The sequence below is a fragment of the Harpia harpyja genome (assembly GCF_026419915.1).
Source record: "Harpia harpyja isolate bHarHar1 chromosome 1 unlocalized genomic scaffold, bHarHar1 primary haplotype SUPER_1_unloc_3, whole genome shotgun sequence".
NCBI classification, from domain to species: Eukaryota; Metazoa; Chordata; class Aves; order Accipitriformes; family Accipitridae; genus Harpia; species Harpia harpyja.
This window is the reverse complement of record NW_026293136.1, coordinates 623,785-639,369: the sequence shown is the minus strand read 5'-3', so window position 1 is coordinate 639,369 and position 15,585 is coordinate 623,785. Positions and strand designations below refer to the sequence as shown.

The 15,585-nt window shown below is 55.4% G+C and overlaps 1 long non-coding RNA gene across 1 annotated transcript; it reads left to right on the top strand.

The window, feature by feature from the left end:
* Positions 1 to 342: 342 nt before the first annotated feature.
* Positions 343 to 4,036, top strand: LOC128137941 (uncharacterized). The gene is made up of 3 exons (XR_008233923.1): positions 343 to 430; positions 1,300 to 1,485; positions 3,660 to 4,036. It is a non-coding gene; the product is annotated as an uncharacterized LOC128137941 (long non-coding RNA).
* Positions 4,037 to 15,585: the final 11,549 nt, after the last annotated feature.

Here is a 15,585-nt window from a genome sequence, read left to right as displayed (position 1 = left end):
CAAAGGGACAGGCAGGGCACTTACCGGCTGTGGGCAGTAGCTGCTGCGGCTGAAGCTGGAGAGGCCAGAGAAAGGTAGAGAAGAAGAAATGGAAGGCCGGCCAGCCACCCGGCTGGCAGCTGCCTCCCGCTGCAGGCAAGAGGGAGCCTGCCTCCCCGTGTGTGGAAGGATCCCTCTTCGTAGTCCACAGCAAGTCAGACCACCAGGGTGCACCGCAGGGTCCGTATGCAGCACCGATGGTGCGGTACAGCCACGTGGCGTGCGGGCGAGCAAGGCTCCATGCCTAGGAAGCCTCGTCTTGCAAGATCTGTGAGACATGTTCTCCTAGGGGCAGGACGGCCATGCAGCCGGAGTTACAGAAGGGGAGAGGAGCAGAAAGAAGCGTCTGAACTGGCAAATTCTCCTGGCAGCGCCAAGAACAAGAGCTGTGGTGAGCCCCGGGCCCTGTCTCTCTCCCCTCTTCTGCGTTCTGATCCCTCCCTGCCTCTCCCCTGGCCCCCTCTCTTTCCCACACTGCTGCTTTTTTTTTCTTTCCTCCCTTGTACCTCTGATACTGAAAAGCCGGTCGAAGAAGCTCTCTAAGACTTATTTTGGAATTTTAGAAACCAGGCATTCTTTATTGCAGCGCTGGATGCACGGGGCATGCACCTAGCGTGCATGCCACAGCTTTAGCACAAACAGGTTATATAGAATAATTAATTGCATATTAATCAGATTAGTATACTTATACATAAAAATGATGGCGACTGATTATCATAGTACTGCCTACATCCGATCATGCGCAATGAAGGATCCATTTGAGGCAAAGGGCTGCTTTTACGACCACCGACCCATCTGAAGTTCTTGTTGGCTGTCCTTGAAGTCTTTATTCTTGTCCTTGTTCTTTGATCTTGAAGCTTAACGCAGTTTCAATCACATGTGGTCAGTTTCAGCATTGTTCTCATCTAGCGTACAGGAACATCTAGTCATAAGAGCAAAGAACTGCAAAACTTATGAATAATTACTAGTTAATCACTTGACTACACTTTTGTAATTATGTCCCCAGCTACCCTTTGTCTACTGTTTCAACCATAATGTTAATATATGATCATTTATCAAATGTCACTTACACAGTTATCTAGCAGCAAACCAGTTTTCATCAGTCTACCTTCTAAAGGATGTGTTGTATTGTGAGCTGACCTGTTTAGCTTGAGTCCTAATTAGGGCACCTGCTAGCCTCTCCCTTTGCTGGAATTCCTCTACTCATTTGGTGTTATTTTTTTAATATGCTGAAATACAATTTGTGATTTAATTTTTAAGATGTGTTGTCGTAAGGGTGTGGTGATGCTCAGCAGATGCCCCATCCAGTGGGAAGCACCCCCTCCATGGGGCAGGCAGTGTGGGTTATCTGGCGTTGGGTCAAGAACCCAGAGTGGAATTGCTGTTGCAGATTATCCCAGACGAGTTTACCTGCTGTGGATTACCTGGGTGGAGCCCCTGGTGAAGGTAAACCTCATGCATGCCCCCCCCAGCCTGTGCGTGTTCTTGCGCGCATATCTTACCACCCCAAACTATCCATCTAACCCACCTTCCATGTGAGTTTTTTTCCCATGCCGATTGGTGGGGGCGTCACCCCCTTCCCCCCACCCACCGTGTATCCCTGAAGTTCCGTGTTTTCTTGGTGCCATTTGTGGCTGCTGTCCCCACGTGAACCGCAGGGGGTGTGGCTTCTGCTGACACTTTGCTGCGTGACTGCAGGGGGCATCGTTTCCCCCCCTCCCAGGCCTGTCCTTGTGGGGCATGGCTGCTGCCTGGTCCCCCCCATGTATTTCCATGTTTTTTGGTGTCTTTTGCGCTTTGGGACTCTTGTACCTCTGTTAAGGGAGTCAGTTGGAGACACGCTCAGGGTGACTCTGAATCATTGGCTATTCACAGTAAATAATTTATTTTGCAACCAGAGATATTTTGGAGATGGAATTCTTAAGGGATCTAATTCTGCTTTTTGATTCATTCCTATCCAGAAGGTAGTTCTGGTAGAAGTTAGGTGGTATGCACAGTCTTGCTAGAAATGAAGCATAACCCCAGAGAGTTTTGGCTTTTTTATAGGAAACTAAAGCACATCAATTTTGATAACAACATTGTCACTGCATTTAATGAGCTAGTTTCTTACATAGTTTAGAAGGACATCTATTGTTTTCTATCTACACCCCAGAAAAATTAAGTTTAATTCCCTACCTGGTCACATTGCTGATGCAATAGATAGAGCTGTAGTACAGGAGCAAGTAGTGTCATTTCCTGGAGGGGTTACTTTCTCTGTTCAGGGCTTTGCTTGCTGTAAATTTAAGGCAGGTGAGAACAGTGCTGCTGCTCCTCCAGCTGACTTTATAACTTCTGGTGGTTTGCCCTTCCCCTTTCCCAGGTGATTGTGCTAAGGGTGGTGGGCGGAGGCTCGGGGTATTTGAGCCACAGCTTCTGATAGGGGAGCTTATTGTGCTTCTGGGTTTTTTTGGTGTTGGTGCTTGGTTGTTTTTTGAGTCCTTTACAGCTTTTGAGCTGGCTCAGTCTTTTGGGAAGAGGTGTCTGCCTGAGGTAAGAGCTTCAGGACCAGTCAAGGTTCAGTAGCATGTGTAGTAGAAAGTAACGCTTGTATGCAGCTTTTTTTTTCTTTCTTTTTTTGAGGTCAGTAATTTTGTTTTGAGTGTTCAGGGGTAGAAAGATGGTTTAACAGTATGCATTGTTTGGTTTTTTTTTTTCTTTTTAATTCTTCATGCATTGTGTTTTCCTGGAATTTCCAACTGTATTGAAAACAGAACCTTGTTTTTTTCACCAGTTTTGCTGTATGCTGTGTAAGTTGCTGATTTTTCTCTTAACAGGACTGATGGTAACATTGTTTAGCAGGGGTTAGGGTGAGCATCTTGTATGTATCTGTATATGGAGTTTTAGTATTTCTGAAGAAAGCAGAAGGGCCATGAGGCACAGTGCCTTTCAGGGTCTAGCATGCCTTGTCGCCTTTCCTCATTGCCCACAGAATGCCATGTTGATTGTAGAACCTTTGCAGCTTGTGGCAGGCCCCTTGTAGATTATAAACCTTAGCACTTAAGTTTATTTTGTGGGCATGTGGCAGAGCTCAGAGTCTCTGGGAAGTTGTAGGTTAGGAGGTGCCCCCAGAATTTGGGATGTGGCTCAGAAGAGCGTCTCCTGAGGAGGAGCCACTGAAGGGGGTTCAGGGGTGCAAATTGAGGGCAGGAGGTGTCAGGAAGCAGTGGGGTTCCTTTCCTGACAGTTGAGAAGAAGAAAAGGGGTTTCTAAAGTCTTGAGACTGGTGGGGAGAGGGAGGAGGGTTCACCAGCCTTTCTCAGATGAGTTTTGCAGTTGAATTTGGATGTCATAGAATGGTTTGGGTTGGAAGGGACCATAAAGATCCCCTGGTTCCAACCCCCCCAGCAATGGGTAGGGACACCTTCCGCGAGACCAGGTTGCTCAAAGCCCCATCTGACCTGGTCTTGAATGCTTCCAGGGAGGGCGCATCCGCAGGTTCTCTGGGCAACCCGTTCCAGTGCCTCACCACCCATAGTGAGAAACTTCTTCCTAACACCTAAAGTAAATGTACCCTCTTTAGGACTAAAGTCGTTACCACCTTGTCCTATTGCTGTACACCCTTGTAAAAAGTGCCTCTCCAGGTTTCTTATAGGCACCCTTTACGTACTGTGAAGTCTGCTATAAGCTCTCCTGCAAAGCTGCATGCCAATGAGCGGTGCGAGAAGGTGAGGCGGTTGTCGGCCGGGTCAGTGTTGAATAGCAAAGTATTATGCGGCTGCTTGGTTAAGCATTTACCTTCTGTTTTGGAGGTGCTGTGTGGGCTATCTTTGAATTGGATGAGCGTTTGAGGAAAGCTGTGGATTAGTGAGGAGGAGCGTGGGGCCGATGACTTCTCATGAGCGCCATGCTAATTTGGTGTGTCTTGGTACCTTAGGTACCACGAGTGATGATGGCTGCAGGGTCTGACTCTGGAATGAGCGGGGAAGTGAACACGGTGGCACTTGTGAGGAGGGGGGAGTTGGGGACGTAGTTGGCGTTGACCGGCAGGATGCTTACTCCCTTTCCTGGTTTGGTTTTTTTTGTGTGCTTGTTCTATAGTAGATGTTGAAGACCAATGTGTCCCTTTGAGGAACATCCCAGTTAGCCGGTGTGTTTTTTGCAGAGGACGGATTTGGACCCTTGGCCCTTTGAAAGCTAAGTTGAGGGACCCGGGCTGGGGAGAGGCTGGGAGGGAGGGACACAGCTGGGAATTGCAGGGAGGGGTTTTACAGTTAGTGCAGGAGAGAGGGCTGTCCCAAAGCAGTCCCCTTTGGGCAGGTGAAGGGAGCGGGTTGCTTTTCAGCATGAGACCAGCGTGTGCCAGGCAGGGCAGTTCCAGCCTGTGTCCGCGGTGGTGTGTAGATTGTGTAGTCTGTCTTCTGTGCCTTCGACCTTCCTTGGCTTTCAATGCCATCATCAGTCTTTGTGCTCAGGGAGCACGGCATGCACTTCGGTCACCATCCCTAGGGTCTCGAATGCCCTTATTCATCGGCACTGTGCCAATCGGGTGCTTCTTTTCTTGTGCTCGGAGCTCTGAAGTGTGGATGGGTGTCAGAAGGTACCAGCTGGTTCTCTTTTGCGGCGCTCTTCCAGGCTGCTTTGGCAGCTCTGCTCTCTAGCCGTTTGTTGTCGTGGACTGGGAGTTCTTCCCTGCATCTTGATGTTCCTAGGTCTTGATGACGGGCTTCTTAAGGATCTGTCATCTTGGCTTTGACAGTACCATCTTGTAACGGGCCGTTGCTTTTGCCTCTTCTTCTTTGGGGCTGTCATAGAGCCTCCTCGCTTCATGGTTTTGGATGATGTAGGTCATCTTGCCAGACGGCACCTCCCGTCCGGGAGTCCTTCTTCTTGCTGAGAGTTTTCTCTCTCTTTGAATCACCTTGTTTGTAGTGTTCTGTGTTGTGTGTGTTTGTGCACGGGTGTGTTTGGCTTGGAGCTGCTCTGCCCGGGCATGTAGAGTCAGGGGTAGGTGGAACAGCGATAAGAGTCTATGGGTGAAATGTTGATATGCCTAGATTTTTAGCATTGAGGGTTAAATGATTTTTGGGTCATTGCATGTGAGTAGTGCAGTGGATTGCAAGTGGATTGTGAGGTAGAATATAGTAAGGCAGTAAGCGGGCATTGGTGTTAATATTTTTTATGCGGACATTTTGTGGTAAGCTTCTAGAAATGGTTAAGGCATTGAGGTTTTTGGTTTTGGAATAGGTGGGAAGCAGGAGATTGGAGCTGTGGAGGTTTTTTTATGCCGAGGGTGAAGTGTCTATTCAACAGTTTTGTGTGTTGGTTTTGCAGGTGATCACGGGGCATGAGGCGATTGAAGGAACCTCGCGTTTAGGCGATGTGGCTGCTATGGAGGTTAGACTGTGACTTGCGCCACTATGAAAGCTAAGGATCAGGTTGAAAATCTACGTGTGGTGGAGATGGTGTGTGTTGAAACACTGGTGTAATGGAAGGGTAGTTTGTGGGGAGCTTTGACGGAGGTTGGACTGGGGCCGGGGGTTTTGCAGGCAAGGCGATTTTTGAGGCCCCGGGTGCTGCGGGTAAGGGGCGATGGCCCCTTGATGTCCTTAGGCGGTAGGATGGGTTAGTTGAGAGTGAGGGCTAGTGTGTCTGTGATCTGAATGAGTGGTGTGTTGTGAATGTGTGTAACCTTGTGTCCTAGTTTCAGCTGGGATAGATTTAACTGTCTTCCTAGTAGCTGGTACAGTGCTATGTTTTGAGTTCAGTATGCGAAGAATGTTGATAACTGATGTTTTCAGTTGTCGCTCAGTAGTGTTTAGACTAAAGTCAAGGATTTTTCAGCTTCTCATGCCCAGCCAGTGAGAAAGCTGGAGGGGCACAAGAAGTTGGCACAGGACACAGGCAGGGCACCTGACCCAAACTGGCCAACGGGGTATTCCATACCATGTGACGTCCCATCTAGTATAGGAACAGGGATGTGCGGGCGGGGAATCGCCGCTCGGGGACTGGCTGGGTGTCGGTCAGCGGGTGGTGAGCAATTGCACTGCGCATCATTTGTACATTCCAATCCTTTCATTACTACTGTTGTCATTTTATTAGTGTTATCTTTATCATTATTAGTTTCCTCTTTTCTGTTCTATTAAACTGTTCTTATCTCAACCCACGGGTTTTGCTTCTTTTCCCAATTTTCTCCCCCATCCCATTGGGTGGAGGGGAGTGAGTGAGCGGCTGCGTGGTGTTTAGTTGATGGCTGGGGTTAAACCATGACACCTTGTAGGGTTATGTGGTTTAGCTTTCTAATGGTCTCTTGCAGGTTGGAGACAGAAATGTTTGTCAGGCAATTAGAAAAAATAAAATAAAATTAGAATTGGACGAGGTTTTGGCTGCCGGAGAAAAAATTGTCGACAACAGATCGGCTGCTGGAGAAAAAATTGTCGACGAGGGCCGGGCGGCCGGGGACCATTACTACGACGAGGGCCGGGCGGCCGGGGACCATTACTACGACGAGGGCCGGGCGGCCGGGGACCATTACTACGACGAGGGCCGGGCGGCCGGGGACCATTACTACGACGAGGGCCGGGCGGCCGGGGACCATTACTACGACGAGGGCCGGGCGGCCGGGGACCTTTTCTTTGTTCGACGAGGGCCGGAGCGGCCGGGGACCTTTTCTTTGTTCGACGAGGGCCGGGCGGCCGGGGACCTTTTCTTTGTTCGACGAGGGCCCGGCGGCCGGGGACCTTTTTCTTTGTTCGACGAGGGCCCGGCGGCCGGGGACCTTTTCTTTGTTCGACGAGGGCCCGGCGGCCGGGGACCTTTTCTTTGTTCGACGAGGGCCCGGCGGCCGGGGACCTTTTCTTTGTTCGACGAGGGCCCGGCGGCCGGGGACCTTTTCTTTGTTCGACGAGGGCCCGGCGGCCGGGGACCTTTTCTTTGTTCGACGAGGGCCCGGCGGCCGGGGACCTTTTCTTTGTTCGACGAGGGCCCGGCGGCCGGGGACCTTTTCTTTGTTCGACGAGGGCCCGGCGGCCGGGGACCTTTTCTTTGCTCGACGAGGGCCCGGCGGCCGGGGACCTTTTCTTTGCTCGACGAGGGCCCGGCGGCCGGGGACCGTTTCTTTGCTCGACGAGGGCCCGGCGGCCGGGGACCGTTTCTTTGCTCGACGAGGGCCCGGCGGCCGGGGACCGTTTCTTTGCTCGACGAGGGCCCGGCGGCCGGGGACCGTTTCTTTGCTCGACGAGGGCCCGGCGGGCCGGGGACCGTTTCTTTGCTCGACGAGGGCCCGGCGGCCGGGGGACCGTTTCTTTGCTCGACGAGGGCCCGGCGGCCGGGGACCGTTTCTTTGCTCGACGAGGGCCCGGCGGCCGGGGACCTTTTCTTTCGCTGACGAGGGCCCGGCTGCCGGGGACCTTTTCTTTCTTCGACCAGGGCTCGGCTGCCGAAGGAAAAAAATCGCCGACCAGGGCTCGGCTGCCGAAGGAAAAAAATCGCCGACCAGGGCTCGGCTGCCGAAGGAAAAAAATCGCCGACCAGGGCTCGGCTGCCGAAGGAAAAAAATCGCCGACCAGGGCTCGGCTGCCGAAGGAAAAAAATCGCCGACCAGGGCTCGGCTGCCGAAGGAAAAAAATCGCCGACCAGGGCTCGGCTGCCGAAGGAAAAAAAATCGCCGACCAGGGCTCGGCTGCCGAAGGAAAAAAATCGCCGACCAGGGCTCGGCTGCCGAAGGAAAAAAATCGCCGACCAGGGCTCGGCTGCCGAAGGAAAAAAATCGCCGACCAGGGGCTCGGCTGCCGAAGGAAAAAAATGGCCGACCAGGGCTCGGCTTGCCGAAGGAAAAAAATGGCCCGACCAGGGCTCGGCTGCCGAAGGAAAAAAATGGCCGACGAGGGCTCGGCTGCCGAAGGAAAAAAAATGGCCGACGAGGGCTCGGCTGCCGAAGGAAAAAAATGGCCGACGAGGGCTCGGCTGCCGAAGGAAAAAAATGGCCGACGAGGGCTCGGCTGCCGGGGACCTTTTCTTTCTTCGAGGATGGCTCGGCTGCCGAAGGAAAAAAATCGCCGACGAGGGCTCGGCTGCCGAAGGAAAAACGTCGCCGACGAGGGCTCAGCTGCCGAAGGGAAAAAAATAGCCGACGAGGGCTCTGCTGCTGGGAACCTTTTCTTTCTTCGACGAGGGCTCGGCTGCCGAAGGAAAAAAATCGCCGACGAGGGCTCGGCTGCCGGGGACCTTTTCTTTCTTCGACGAGGGCTCGGCTGCCGAAGGGAAAAAAAATCGCCGACGAGGGCTCGGTTGCCGGGGACATTTTCTTTCTTCGACGAGGGCTCGGCTGCCGAAGGAAAAAAAATCGCCGACAAGGGCTCGGCTGCTGAAGGAAAAAAATTGCCGAAGAGGGCTCGGCTGCCGGGGACCTTTTCTTTCTTCGACGAGGGCTCGGCTGCCGAAGGAAAAAAATCGCCGACGAGGGCTCGGCTGCCGAAGGAAAAAAAATCGCCGACCAGGGCTCGGCTGCCGAAGGAAAAAAGTCGCCGACGAGGGCTCGGCTGCCGAAGGGAAAAAAATCGCCGACGAGGGCTCGGCTGCCGGGGACCTTTTCTTTCTTCGACGAAGGCTCGGTTGCCTGAAGGAAAAAAAATCGCCGACGAGGGCTCGGCTGCCGAAGGGAAAAAAATCGCCGACGAGGGCTCGGCTGCCGAAGGGAAAAAAATCGCCGACGAGGGCTCGGCTGCCGAAGGGAAAAAAATCGCCGACGAGGGCTCGGCTGCCGAAGGGAAAAAAATCGCCGACGAGGGCTCGGCTGCCGGGGACATTTTCTTTCTTCGACGAGGGCTCGGCTGCCGAAGGAAAAAAATCGCCGACGAGGGCTCGGCTGCCGAAGGAAAAAAATCGCCGACGAGGGCTCGGCTGCCGAAGGAAAAAAATCGCCGACGAGGGCTCGGCTGCCGGGGACCTTTTCTTTCTTCGACGATGGCTCGGCTGCCGAAGGAAAAAAAATCGCCGACGAGGGCTCGGCTGCCGAAGGGAAAAAAATCGCCGACGAGGGCTCTGCTGCTGGGAACCTTTTCTTTCTTCGACGAGGGCTCGGCTGCCGAAGGAAAAAAATCGCCGACGAGGGCTCGGCTGCCGAAGGAAAAAAATCGCCGACGAGGGCTCGGCTGCCGAAGGGAAAAAAATCGCCGACGAGGGCTCGGCTGCCGGGGACCTTTTCTTTCTTCGACGAGGGCTCAGCTGCCGAAGGAAAAAAATCGCCGACGAGGGCTCGGCTGCCGAAGGAAAAAAATCGCCGAAGAGGGCTCGGCTGCCGGGGACCTTTTCTTTCTTCGACGAGGGCTCGGCTGCCGAAGGAAAAAAAAATCGCCGACGAGGGCTCGGCCTGCCGAAGGAAAAAAATCGCCGACGAGGGAGGGCTCGGCTGCCGAAGGAAAAAAATCGCCGACGAGGGCTCGGCTGCCGAAGGAAAAAAATCGCCGACGAGGGCTCGGCTGCCGAAGGAAAAAAATCGCCGACGAGGGCTCGGCTGCCGGGGACCTTTTCTTTCTTTGACGAGGGCTCGGCTGCCGAAGGAAAAAAAAATGGCCGACGAGGGCTCGGCTGCCGAAGGAAAAAAATCGCAGACGAGGGATCGCCTGCCGAAGGAAAAAAATCGCCGACGAGGGCTCGGCTGCCGGGGACCTTTTCTTTCTTTGACGAGGGCTCGGCTGCCGAAGGAAAAAAAAATGGCCGACGAGGGCTCGGCTGCCGAAGGAAAAAAATCGCCGACGAGGGCTCGGCTGCCGAAGGAAAAAAATCGCCGACGAGGGCTCGGCTGCCGGGGACCTTTTCTTTCTTTGACGAGGGCTCGGCTGCCGAAGGAAAAAAAAATGGCCGACGAGGGCTCGGCTGCCGAAGGAAAAAAATCGCAGACGAGGGATCGCCTGCCGAAGGAAAAAAATCGCCGACGAGGGCTCGGCTGCCGGGGACCTTTTCTTTCTTTGACGAGGGCTCGGCTGCCGAAGGAAAAAAAAATGGCCGACGAGGGCTCGGCTGCCGAAGGAAGAAAATCGCCGACGAGGGCTCGGCTGCCGAAGGAAGAAAATCGCCGACGAGGGCTCGGCTGCCGAAGGAAGAAAATCGCCGACGAGGGCTCGGCTGCCGAAGGAAGAAAATCGCCGACGAGGGCTCGGCTGCCGAAGGAAGAAAATCGCCGACGAGGGCTCGGCTGCCGAAGGAAGAAAATCGCCGACGAGGGCTCGGCTGCCGAAGGAAGAAAATCGCCGACGAGGGCTCGGCTGCCGGGGACCTTTTCTTTCTTCGACGAGGGCTCGGCTGCCGAAGTAAAAAAAAACGCCGAAGAGGGCTCGGCTGCCGGGGACCTTTTCTTTCTTCGACGAGGGCTCGGTTGCCGAAGGAAAAAAAAATCGCCGTCGAGGGCTCTGCTGCCGAAGGAAAAAAAATCGCCGACGAGGGCTCGGCTGCCGAAGGAAAAAAATCGCCGACGAGGGCTCGGCTGCCGAAGGAAAAAAATCGCCGACGAGGGATCGCCTGCCGGGGACCTTTTCTTTCTTTGACGAGGTCTCGGCTGCCGAAGGAAAAAAAAATGGCCGACGAGGGCTCGGCTGCCGAAGGAAAAAATCGCCGACGAGGGCTCGGCTGCCGAAGGAAAAAAATCGCCGACGAGGGCTCGGCTGCCGAAGGAAAAAAATCGCCGACGAGGGCTCGGCTGCCGAAGGAAAAAAATCGCCGACGAGGGCTCGGCTGCCGAAGGAAAAAAATCGCCGACGAGGGCTCGGCTACCGGGGACCTTTTCTTTCTTCGACGAGGGCTCGGTTGCCGAAGGAAAAAAAATCGCCGACGAGGGCTCGGCTGCCGAAGGAAAAAAATCGCCGACGAGGGCTCGGCTGCCGAAGGAAAAAAATCGCCGACGAGGGCTCGGCTGCCGGGGACCTTTTCTTTCTTCGACGAGGGCTCGGCTGCCGAAGTAAAATAATCGCCGAAGAGGGCTCGGCTGCCGGGGACCTTTTCTTTCTTCGACGAGGGCTCGGCTGCCGAAGGAAAAAAATCGCCGAAGAGGGCTCGGCTACCGGGGACCTTTTCTTTCTTCGACGAGGGCTCGGCTGCCGAAGGAAAAAAATCGCCGACGAAGGCTCGGCTGCCGAAGGAAAAAAATCGCCGACGAGGGCTCGGCTGCCGGGGACCTTTTCTTTCTTTGACGAGGGCTCGGCTGCCGAAGGAAAAAAAATGGCCGACGAGGGCTCGGCTGCCGAAGGAAAAAAATCGCCGACGAGGGCTCGGCTGCCGAAGGAAAAAAATCGCCGACGAGGGCTCGGCTGCCGAAGGAAAAAATCGCCGACGAGGGCTCGGCTGCCGAAGGAAAAAAATCGCCGACGAGGGCTCGGCTGCCGAAGGAAAAAAATCGCCGACGAGGGCTCGGCTGCCGAAGGAAAAAAATCGCCGACGAGGGCTCGGCTGCCGAAGGAAAAAAATCGCCGACGAGGGCTCGGCTGCCCGGGACCTTTTCTTTCTTCGACGAGGGCTCGGCTGCCGAAGGAAAAAAATCGCCGACGAGGGCTCGGCTGCCCGGGACCTTTTCTTTCTTCGACGAGGGCTCGGCTGCCGAAGGAAAAAAAATCGCCGACGAGGGCTCGGCTGCCGGGGACCTTTTCTTTCTTCGACGAGGGCTCGGCTGCCGAAGGAAAAAAATCGCCGACGAGGGCTCGGCTGCCGAAGGAAAAAAATCGCCGAAGAGGGCTCGGCTGCCGAAGGAAAAAAAAATCGCCGACGAGGGCTCGGCTGCCGAAGGAAAAAAATCGCCGACGAGGGCTCGGCTGCCGAAGGAAAAAAATCGCCGACGAGGGCTCGGCTGCCGGGGACCTTTTCTTTCTTCGACGATGGCTCGGCTGCCGAAGGAAAAAAATCGCCGACGAGGGCTCGGCTGCCGAAGGAAAAAAATCGCCGACGAGGGCTCGGCTGCCGAAGGAAAAAATCGCCGACGAGGGCTCGGCTGCCGAAGGAAAAAAATCGCCGACGAGGGCTCGGCTGCCGAAGGAAAAAAAATCGCCGACGAGGGCTCGGCTGCCCGGGACCTTTTCTTTCTTCGACGAGGGCTCGGCTGCCGAAGGAAAAAAATCGCCGACGAGGGCTCGGCTGCCCGGGACCTTTTCTTTCTTCGACGAGGGCTCGGCTGCCGAAGGAAAAAAAATCGCCGACGAGGGCTCGGCTGCCGGGGACCTTTTCTTTCTTCGACGAGGGCTCGGCTGCCGAAGGAAAAAAATCGCCGACGAGGGCTCGGCTGCCCGGGACCTTTTCTTTCTTCGACGAGGGCTCGGCTGCCGAAGGAAAAAAATCGCCGACGAGGGCTCGGCTGCCGGGGACCTTTTCTTTCTTCGACGAGGGCTCGGCTGCCGAAGGAAAAAAATCGCCGACGAGGGCTCGGCTGCCGAAGGAAAAAAAATCGCCGAAGAGGGCTCGGCTGCCGAAGGAAAAAAAATCGCCGACGAGGGCTCGGCTGCCGAAGGAAAAAATCGCCGACGAGGGCTCGGCTGCCGAAGGAAAAAAATCGCCGACGAGGGCTCGGCTGCCGGGGACCTTTTCTTTCTTCGACGATGGCTCGGCTGCCTAAGGAAAAAAATCGCCGACGAGGGCTCGGCTGCCGGGGACCTTTTCTTTCTTCGACGATGGCTCGGCTGCCTAAGGAAAAAAAATCGCCAACGAGGGCTCGGCTGCCGAAGGAAAAAAATCGCCGACGAGGGCTCGGCTGCCGGGATCTTTTCTTTCTTCGACGAGGGCTCGGCTGCCGAAGGAAAAAAATCGCCGACGAGGGCTCAGCTGCCGAAGGAAAAAAATTGCCGACGAGGGCTCGGCTGCCGAAGGAAAAAAATCGCCGAGGGCTCGGCTGCCCGGGACCTTTTCTTTCTTCGACGAGGGCTCGGCTGCCGAAGGAAAAAAATCGCTGAAGAGGGCTCGGCTCCCGGGGACCTTTTCTTTCTTCGACGAGGGCTCGGTTGCCGAAGGAAAAAAATCGCCGAAGAGGGCTCGGCTGCCGAAGGAAAAAAAATCGCCGACGAGGGCTCGGCTGCCGAAGGAAAAAAATCGCCGACGAGGGCTCGGCTGCCGAAGGAAAAAAATCGCCGACGAGGGCTCGGCTGCCGGGGACCTTTTCTTTCTTCGACGATGGCTCGGCTGCCTAAGGAAAAAAATCGCCGACGAGGGCTCGGCTGCCGAAGGGAAAAAATCGCCGACGAGGGCTCGGCTGCCGGGGACCTTTTCTTTCTTCGACGATGGCTCGGCTGCCTAAGGAAAAAAATCGCCGACGAGGGCTCGGCTGCCGGGGACCTTTTCTTTCTTCGACGAGGGCTCGGCTGCCGAAGGAAAAAAATCGCCGACGAGGGATCGCCTGCCGAAGGAAAAAAATCGCCGACGAGGGATCGCCTGCCGGGGACCTTTTCTTTCTTCGACGAGGGCTCGGCTGCCGAAGGAAAAAAATCGCCGACGAGGGATCGCCTGCCGGGGACCTTTTCTTTCTTCGACGAGGGCTCGGCTGCCGAAGGAAAAAAATCGCCGACGAGGGATCGCCTGCCGAAGGAAAAAAATCGCCGACGAGGGATCGCCTGCCGGGGACCTTTTCTTTCTTCGACGAGGGCTCGGCTGCCGAAGGAAAAAAATCGCCGACGAGGGCTCGGCTGCCGAAGGAAAAAAATCGCCGACGAGGGCTCGGCTGCCGAAGGAAAAAAAATCGCCGACGAGGGCTCGGCTGCCGAAGGAAAAAAATCGCCGACGAGGGCTCGGCTGCCGAAGGGAAAAAAATCGCCGACGAGGGCTCGGCTGCCGAAGGAAAAAAAATCGCCGACGAGGGCTCGGCTGCCGGGGACCTTTTCTTTCTTCGACGACGGCTCGGTTGCCGAAGGAAAAAAAATCGCCGTCGAGGGCTCTGCTGCCGAAGGAAAAAAAATCGCCGACCAGGGCTCGGCTGCCGAAGGGAAAAAAATCGCCGACGAGGGCTCGGCTGCCGGGGACATTTTCTGTCTTCGACGAGGGCTCAGCTGCCGAAGGAAAAAAATGGCCGACGAGGGCTCGGCTGCCGAAGGAAAAAAATCGCCGACGAGGGCTCGGCTGCCGAAGGAAAAAAAATCGCCGACGAGGGCTCGGCTGCCGAAGGAAAAAAATCGCCGACGAGGGCTCGGCTGCCGAAGGAAAAAAATCGCCGACGAGGGCTCGGCTGCCGAAGGAAAAAAATCGCCGACGAGGGCTCGGCTGCCGAAGGAAAAAAATCGCCGACGAGGGCTCGGCTGCCGAAGGAAAAAAATCGCCGACGAGGGCTCGGCTGCCGAAGGAAAAAAATCGCCGACGAGGGCTCGGCTGCCGAAGGAAAAAAATCGCCGACGAGGGCTCGGCTGCCGAAGGAAAAAAATCGCCGACGAGGGCTCGGCTGCCGGGGACCTTTTCTTTCTTTGACGAGGGCTCAGCTGCCGAAGGAAAAAAAAATGGCCGACGAGGGCTCGGCTGCCGAAGGAAAAAAATCGCCGACGAGGGCTCGGCTGCCGAAGGAAAAAAATCGCCGAAGAAGGCTCGGCTGCCGAAGGAAAAAAATCGCCGACGAGGGCTCGGCTGCCGAAGGAAAAAAATCGCCGACGAGGGCTCGGCTGCCGGGGACCTTTTCTTTCTTCGACGATGGCTCGGCTGCCTAAGGAAAAAAATCGCCGACGAGGGCTCGGCTGCCGGGGACCTTTTCTTTCTTCGACGAGGGCTCAGCTGCCGAAGGAAAAAAATCGCCGACGAGGGCTCGGCTGCTGAAGGAAAAAAATTGCCGAAGAGGGCTCGGCTGCCGGGGACCTTTTCTTTCTTCGACGAGGGCTCGGCTGCCGAAGGAAAAAAATCGCCGACGAGGGTTCGGCTGCCGAAGGGAAAAAAATCGCCGACGAGGGTTCGGCTGCCGAAGGGAAAAAAATCGCCGACGAGGGCTCGGCTGCTGGGGACCTTTTCTTTCTTCGACGAGGGCTCGGCTGCCGAAGGAAAAAAATCGCCGACGAGGTCTCGGCTGCCGAAGGGAAAAAAATCGCCGACGACGGCTCGGCTGCCGGGGACCTTTTCTTTCTTCGACGACGGCTCGGTTGCCGAAGGAAAAAAAATCGCCGTCGAGGGCTCTGCTGCCGAAGGAAAAAAAATCACCGACCAGGGCTCGGCTGCCGAAGGAAAAAAATCGCCGACGAGGGCTCGGCTGCCGAAGGAAAAAAAAATCGCCGACGAGGGCTCGGCTGCCGAAGGGAAAAAAATCGCCGACGAGGGCTCGGCTGCCGGGGACATTTTCTTTCTTCGACGAGGGCTCGGCTGCCGAAGGAAAAAAAATCGCCGACAAGGGCTCGGCTGCCGAAGGAAAAAAATTGCCGAAGAGGGCTCGGCTGCCGGGGACCTTTTCTTTCTTCGACGAGGGCTCGGCTGCCGAAGGAAAAAAATCGCCGACGAGGGCTCGGCTGCCGAAGGAAAAAAAATCGCCGACGAGGGCTCGGCTGCCGAAGGGAAAAAAATCGCCGACGAGGGCTCGGCTGCCGGGGACCTTTTCTTTCTTCGACGAGGGCTCAGCTGCCGAAGGAAAAAAAT